Here is an 8,488-nt window from a genome sequence, read left to right on the forward strand (position 1 = left end):
GGCAAGGCCAGGCAAAGCTTCGATCAAAGCCGACCCGACTCGGCATCGGCGCAACCGTGTGCTAACGGCGTCTATGACGGCGTTACAAGAAACGACACGTGCGGCATGAATTTACAGTAATTGCTGGTGCATCTTTAATTATATTTAGATGAATATTCGAGGCAACATGAAGATCTGTTTGTAATGTGCAATTTCATAGCTTATTTTATCTTCTCAGAAGTCAGTATTTTTATGCATCGTGGGCTACGTTCCTTACACTCTTGCCACGGCCGCTGCTCTCGCATGCAGGATCTGCCTCGCAATTTATAGCGATAATGACCTCACTACACATGTACTGCCACGTCATTAAACGAGTCCACGTAGCCTCTATGGAACACAAGAACTTTATTCTACGCAAAGACACTCAATGCATGCCGGCAAGGAAACACTCGTTACTGACTCGGCGCAACCTCACAACGATGGCATAATCAACGCAGAGAACGCAAGTGCGGCGGCAGTCAGAATGACCACCGAGTGCTTGCACAAAGGCCTGTAGCCGCCGGCTGTAAGCATGCGTTGGCTGCCAAGCGTGGTGTCGTTTTCGTGCATGGGCACGTCGACCTTCACGACGCCGCCGTCAAGGCTCTGCGCTCGGGTGTCCATCGTGTCATTCGGACGCTCCTTCACCGGCGCCCCACGGGGAAACTCTCGCACCTTCAAGATACGCACGGGCATGTTCTGCTTTTTGGGGTCGAGCGGAGAGTCGCTCACGTTTGTAGCGGCGGACGACGCGCCGGTCGCTGTGGTGGCGGTAGTGGCGTTCGTTCCGCCTGTCGTGGCGGCTGCGCTAACGAGGGCGGACAGGTTCAGGCTTTCTGGGGCCGCCAGCTTCCCGACGCAGCGTCCGTTGTTCTCGAGTGTCCCAGGCGGGCACTGGCAGGTACCCGAAGGGCTGCACTTGGCTCCGATGTCCTTGCAGTCGATGTCCGTGTTGCAAGGTCCGCTGACCGTCTTGCGGGGCGCGCAAACGAGGTTGCCCAGCGGCGAGGTCTCAATCTTGAACGTCTCGACGCAGTCGCACTCGCCCTTGCTGCCGCAGTGCGAGTTGTTCGCGGCGTAGGTGCACTGCTCGTCGTAACTGCACGGCCAGCCAAGGTGCGCCGCCGCCCGGCACGTGATGTGAGACGAGTTGAGGTGCACGGGATGGCCGCCGTCGCAGCGACAAGCAAGCGAACTGCCGCAGACGGCGTTTCGCGACGCGCACTCCGAGTCGTTTCGGCAGAAGTCGCCGTACGGCGAGTCGATCTCGACGCGCTCCTTGAGCAGGTTGCCGTCGACGCTGGCGACGCACTCGAAGACGTACTTGCCGGCGGGCGCCGGCAGCGTCTCCAGTCGGTCCACCTGGATGCGCAGCGACTTGAGGAAGAAGTCCTTGCGCCCTGAGATGACCGAGCGCTGGACGACGTCTTCGAGCGGCTCGTCGTTGAGGGTCCATACGATGCTCGCCGAGTCGTGGTAGCCCGCGCTGCAGAACAGTTCCACGCCTCCGGAGTTCTCGACGACCGCCGGCACCGGATAGACCGAAAGGCGGCCCAGTTCGACCCTCACCGTTGCCGGGCCGCTTGAGGTCGTGATCGTGGTCTCGGCAGTCGTGAGTGACGTGGCCTCCGTTCTTGGCGTCGTCGATGGCGTCGTCGACGCTGTGGTCGTAGCAACGCTGGTGGTGTCGTCGGACTTGGCCAGGGGCGCAAGCGAAGCTGAGTCTGCTGGTGCAGCGACGGCTGGCGCTTCTGTCGCGATCACTGGAACATTTTCATCTTTTGTCTTTGCCGCATCAGCCACGGCGTCGGCAGTAGATGTCGAAGGCTGTTGTGCGCCTTGTTTGTCGCCAGACAAGGCGGGCTCCGGTGGCAGCATGGCGGCCAACGAGTCGTTGTTACCGCCATTCAGCGACGCAAAGTCGGGTACCTCGTACTCTTCGTAGGCCGTGCCGTTGATAATGGTGATGTTGACTCCGGCGAGTGCTGCGGCTGCGAGCATTTCGGCACTGAGTGTACCGTTGAGGTTGTCCACCGCAGCTGCGGACGGGGCTTGCGACACCAGCACTACCTCGTCGGCGTGGGACGAAGGCAATTGTTGGAGGCACAGGCATGCCAGGAACGCTATCCGCAACATGGCCGCTCGTGTGCTGGCGGCAACTCGGTGAACTCTTTTCTTCGTTAGCCGGAAGACCTCAATCGGCCGCCCCTGCTGAAGCCGGCGACACCGGGCAGCGTCCGCTTGCTTGTCGTCTTCGTCGTCTGTTTGATCTCCAGCGTCGGCTCTCTACGTGCAGACGCTAGCGCGCAGCAACGTTTTGTAATGGCGCCGGCTCGCGGGTGACGTATGTATGTACTACGTACTACGTACCTAATGTCCATGCTAATCCCGAAACGCGGGCTCGCGCGTTTGTGGCAGCGTTCCATCGCTCTGGAACGCCCGATGAAGGCTCGCGTTCCAAAAGAACGACTGTCTAGGAGCATGTCGAAAGGTTTGCTCCTTACATCATTCGTGCATTAGCTCGCATTGCAGCGTTTTAGTGCTCATTTCCACTTACCCCCGTATTCAGAAATGCATCCTAACTTGAAGCCCATGCTTGACTTGACTTGATTTGAATGACGCCTGTCGTGAACGCACCAAAGGAAAGGCAATGAGCGTTTTGGACGCGTTCGCACCAGGCGTCATTTATATCAAGTCAAGTGTGAGCTTCAAGACAATAAGCATTTCCGAATACGGGGTTTAGGCGCACCACAACAAGCGGCGTCTCTGCTTCTATTCTCTCTGTCCCATTCGTATTTTTCACAGCAGCGGAGATTAATTAAGGAGGCGGATGCCGGGCACAATGCATCGTCGCCGGGCGCCTCGTGTCCGTGTGTATGTTGAGAATGTTATGTCCTTCAATCGCTAAAAGGTGCTCATTCGTCTATCATCGCAGTTTGAAATTCAGAACCGCTGTCAGGGTTTCTACAAGAAAATGAGGAAATGTAGTAGTTCGTTTCAAAATTTCGTGTTCATGAGTACATACTACGGCAATCGGGTCTTCTTCGTATGGAGAGAGAGAGAAAGAGAGAAAACATTTATTTGTAATGAGATGGGGTGACTTCCTCGTTGGGTGGAGACCTTAGTTCAGGGCCCCATTAGCTCGCGCCACTCGATCCGCGTGCCCGCTGGATCGTATGGAGCTATAGCCTCATCGATGGGACGATTTTGATGCATCCGTGCTGTGACATGCAGTGTGCACATGTTCAGTGGTACAACAAAGTATTTTAGCAAAATTCAAATACTTACCAGTCCTATATATGTTGCATCTCGCATCTCGAGCAGCAAGGAATCCAGACGCTTCCCGACGAAATAATTAAAATTGGGACCCTGTATCCATGCACACTAAGAAAAGTTTGCACCGGCTATTTGAGGTTTATCTTCTCCCTCTGACAATATTTTAAATCTATTTTGCCGTACCACATCCTTTCCTTCTTTACCGCTGTGCACTCGGTATTTTTCGGGTCACGAGCGGCATATAGGCGATGTAGATATGACATTCTTGACAGGAAAGTAGTGAAGGCAAGCAAGAATGGTGATAATTATCTGGGGACAAGCTACGCCACAAAGGGCTAACCTTTTCTTTTTTATTGCACATACACGCAGGCGATCCGGGCAAGAGTTACGCTTCCAAAGCAGATGTGACGCTTCGACCGCTTGCTTCTTCTGTGCTGTTGTTGCTCCTTGGGGGTGGGTGGGGGCGGGGGGCGATTTCATTTCTAGCGAGCCCTTTTCGAAAACGCGCCTTTGCGCCGCAAAAAAAAAAAAAAGAAGAAAAAGAGAAAGAGCAATTCTTTTTAGATCAATAACCAGCTACTACACTCTTACCACCACCACGACTGTGAATGCGCTAATTAATGATCGCTAATCACTGATCAACAAACTGTAAGATGACTGTGTAATTAGGAGTTTTAGGACACATTATTTTGGGGCTGTAACTACGGGTGTTGCGGGCTATAAACGATTCGCGGCGTCATCTACGGAGAGTCAACGTTTCGGACAGGGTAGTGCGGGACTGCCTATTATTTACGGCAGCAAACTTAGTGGCCTAGCTCGTCAGTGGATGACCGTTGTGGTAAGCTGTTGGCTCAAACTAAACAGAATTAGCCCTCACATAGAAAAAAAGAATGCAAGAGGGAAGCTCCCGACTATAAAGATGTTATTTAAAGTGGCAAGTCCGCACTTGGGGGTATAGCTCAGTGGTAGAGCATTCGACTGCAGATCGAGAGGTCCCCGGTTCAAACCCGGGTGCCCCCTCTTTTTTAAAATTTTTCTTTACGATTTTTTTTATTTTTATTTTATGTTCTGCGATGAGAGTAAAAGGTTGGGAAACGGCTATGCTAGTGCTAATATTTCTCTTTTATTCAGAGAACAAGTCTGAGCTAGAACTGCCTTATTCTTTTTTTTTTTTTGTGTGTGTGTGTGTGTCAGACAACACCAAATGAGGACATCCCAAGCAAGTACTAAAGTCCCAAGTCAAAAAAAAAAAAAAAAAAAAAGAAAGAAAGGAAGCCATATGGATGTTTCATGGACTTCAGGGCACGGATGTTCAATGAACGTCCCAGAATAGAATATGAATGGGCAGCTGCATGCAATATATATATAGTCATATCAATATATATTGCTTATTTCCGTTGGCTTTATGAAATCACGCAAATTTCGAGCGATCAGTGTTTAAAACGAATTCTTTATGTGCCATCCCAGTACACGCACGACGTGCCCTCGTTCGCTCTCAAATTTAACTTGCCTAACCCTGCACTAGTTGCATGCATTACGGAGGCGAGAACACAAAATTTCACTTCTTTGCTGTAATTTTGGATATGAATTTTCGTGCCGTTCGGGCGTTAATAAATTAGCAAGCGGAATACGTTGAATAATATCGCGCGATAGGCTACGTTGGTCGTTTATTCCCACATTTATATATACCTCAATCTTGCGCACGAAACTGGTTCAACGTACTTATACGCTCCGATGGCGCATGAAAACGTTCAACGTAGATAAACATTACTGGGGATTGTAACCGTCCGTGTGACAGACCTGCGTGCATACTTTCTACCACTTTCTACTTGCCAAGTTCTCGGAAGCGGCGAGCAGTTTCGATTTCAGTTCTTTTTCTTTTATTACATAACTAATACTAAATAGGGAGGCAAGAACGATAAAAAAGGTTTATTATTAGTACCTAAATTCCGCATAGCTTCTTTTTACATTTGACTTTATTGTGTGTCCATTATGTACTGCAAATTCTAGGAAACTCCAGGCAAGGCGGCTATGCTATGCGGCTATGGGCGTCTTGCGCTGGAGTTTGAGGTATAGTAGCGGCGCCTGGTGGCGGCGCGGGAAACGACATCTGGGTCGTACCAGCTTGGGTCGTATTGAACCGTGGCTGTGGCGAAGCACGTTTCTAGGCCGAGTTTTGCGTCGATTCGCACTTTTTTCTGCCCTGTTGCGAGTGCGAAAAGGCTCGTCACTTCTCACAGACCACGCCGACCACGCTGCGAGCTCGCCGCAGCCTATAGTTTAACGAAAACTGACTCTCCGTGTGCCGTGGGACGTAATGCTAGGAGCAGAAGGAATCGGTGACGCCGATACGGAGAGACCTAGCCCAGCCTCGAAAAGGCGTCACCGTCATTATACTTCTGCGTCGTGGGCTGCCATGAACAAGAAGGCCTGAATCCCAACATCAGATTCTACCGTTTTCTTTCAAGGCCTCACGAAGTGGAGGGTCGGGCGCGTTGCATAGCTGAAGTTCGTCGCGCTGAGTAAGCGAAACTTCGCGCCATGCCTGTCTTGAAGCTTGCTTGATTATCTGCGTTCTAAAGTTCGGTCTTTTGCACCTACAGTCCCGACAGCAGACCGACATAGCAGCAGGCACGGCTGGTAATTCACGATTCGAGACCCGGCCACAGCGACAATTAACAATTCGACCGATGCGAAGTGGTGAAGTGACCAGGGGCGCTATAACGTAAAACTATTCCAAACTTTTCTATTCCAATTCCGCTATCAGCCCTCCACAATTGGTCAAAAACGTTTTTCAACCACCCCCACTTCACCTGTCTGTCACGCGACGTCACGAAAACCGCGATACCTCCCCATCTGATATGCTGTGTACACACTTATTATGCATGATTTGACAGAAAAAAGAAAAACAGTTATTTTTGATTCGACGCCTTTTCGCCACTAGCCTCCGGCTATTGGTCAAAAGTTTTCGGGCTGCACCCACTTCCACTGCCTGTCACGCGACGTCACAAAACCGCGAAAACTCAACACGTCAAAGTGACGTGTACGCATTAAAGATGCATTAATATGCCGAACAAAACTGAATTTTCTTCTGAATAGCCGCAGGCTGCCCCGTTCCGAAAGGAATAAAAGGTGGCTGCCGCCGATCGCTCAGGCGCTGGCTACTCGCGCCTGCCGGAGAGCATGGGTGTATTTGCACTTAATAAAACTTCTTGCGTGGCCCTGTAACGTTTTCGAGCACTTTCGGCACGTTTACCACCTCATTCTGCCAACTCTTCTTTGCTGAGTGTCCCTTTTAGCGTCATTCTTAAGCTTCCGTTGCATGCCGCCGCGATTTTCGACCAGCCACCGCAAGCTAAGTAAGGGAAAGCCGACCAATCGCATATGCCGGCACCACCCTGTTTATCTGGTTATCGATTTTCAGTGCACTGGCTCTGCCCTATCGAATTTCTCTTCACTTGAGCGTTCTCCTCGCCTCTTGTCAGCCAATTAGATACGACAAGCCGCTCAGTGAAGGCAATGTTATTCGTTTTTCAAGCAAACAAAAGTGACCTCCTATGAACGAGGAGAGCGTTTTATTGGTGTGTTCAGACAACCCTGCGGGTGACCGCCCAGTGCTTGCGTCGGCGGTTACGCAAATTTGACGTCAGGAGATTGGAATAGAAACATATTGGAATAGTTTTACGTTATAGGGCCCCAGGTGTGTGCAAATGAGCACAAATGGTCGGGCTCATTCGATGACAATTCACTACTCCACTACGAGCAGCACAGGTTAAGAGAGTTAAATGCGCTCATCCTTGATCTCAAGCCAGCACGTTGAGGCAGCGCAGCAAGGCAGTATTGATTGCAGCACATCGATGTTCGAGCGCTGTCATTAAAACCTACATCAAGCGAGCAGCGCACGAGCTCGCGCTGCAGCGCGATTCGCACGTACGTGCGAGCTCATATGCATTGCATCAGTTATTACCAGTTATTAAAAGGGACAGATGGCCGCTACTACAACGCAGGCATAACTACTTGTGTAGCGGCATGCAGTCAACAAAGATTGCAGGAGGCCCGCCGTTTCGCGGCATGTCGAAAGACCGCTGCCGTCGCGGCGCGTACAATCGTGCGCTCGAGCAGTTCGTACATCGCGGCGCGTACCGTCGTGTGCTCGAGCAGTTCCGTACACATGATGCCTGCTTATCGCTGCTGTGGATTCATTTATAGCAAGCATTTCCACGCGTTTGTGCGCCTGAATCTTGCAGCTAGCGTGCAAACCTTACCTGAAGTTCCACTTCGTACGCGACTCGCTTCACTTGCGATTGACACGGTGCTAAAACTTCGCCGCCTAATTCTTGAACGGTGTACACGTATTCGACACTGCATAATTTCTTGCCTTTACGCAGCGTGCCACCCCCGAAAAAATCTTCGGCGCCCGATATTCGCTGCAGGCCGTGAAACAACACAACCGAAAGTGGCGGGTCCATATTGTAAACGTGCTTTCCGAAGCAGACGACCGAGCTTGGTACGACCCATTTTAGGACAGAGGGCGCTTTTTAGCACTTTTTTCGCAGCGCCCCCTGGGCAATGCAAGAGCCCCATGGCTGCTTTGTTCCAAGGTTTCGTAGGTTTCGTATCTTTTTCCGTGTTCTCCGTGTACGCCATAGGTTGCGGCGTTTCACTGTTTCGCGCGTTTCTCAAATAGTGTTTTCGAAGTTGGGCTCGTGGAGCCGGTCTGCGTTCCAATCGAAGGTAGTGTTGTCGTTTTATGACTGTTTTTGATCAGTCTGGCCTGCGGACATAGGTGCGATAGCCTTGCTTTTCACATTCTTTAGAGCTTACGCTTGGCGGGAAGCGCGCCATGGAAAGCAAACACGAAAGTAAGTTATCGTTGCATTTTGCATTCCTCCACGTTCGTAGCGTTAGCCTGCCGCTTTTAAAGTGCAGTCGGGTGCTATGCTCTCAATGTCGCTCGCGTAAACAACACGCACACGTCAGTTTACTGGCTAGTGTGAATCTGAATTACGAGGAACACAATTGAGCAGTGGCTCTATAGCCGCGTCAACATGGCTTCCATGTCGAGAGCGACTGCCAACCGTCTCATATTAAAGCAGGGAATTATCATGGTGTCGCTTCCACCTCCTTTCGGCCAGCGGGAGTTCCCGAACCACCTCCGAACATTTCGCTCGGCCACGTTACGCGTGGCGGCATT

The 8,488-nt window shown here is 51.2% G+C and overlaps 1 non-coding gene across 1 annotated transcript; it reads left to right on the top strand.

Moving 5' to 3' along the window:
- The first annotated feature begins 4,242 nt into the window (after positions 1-4,242).
- Positions 4,243-4,314, top strand: TRNAC-GCA (transfer RNA cysteine (anticodon GCA)). Its single transcript has one exon. It is a non-coding gene; the product is annotated as a tRNA-Cys (tRNA).
- The last annotated feature ends 4,174 nt before the right edge of the window (positions 4,315-8,488 follow it).

The sequence above is a fragment of the Dermacentor andersoni genome, chromosome 11, assembly GCF_023375885.2.
Source record: "Dermacentor andersoni chromosome 11, qqDerAnde1_hic_scaffold, whole genome shotgun sequence".
Taxonomy (NCBI): Eukaryota; Metazoa; Arthropoda; class Arachnida; order Ixodida; family Ixodidae; genus Dermacentor; species Dermacentor andersoni.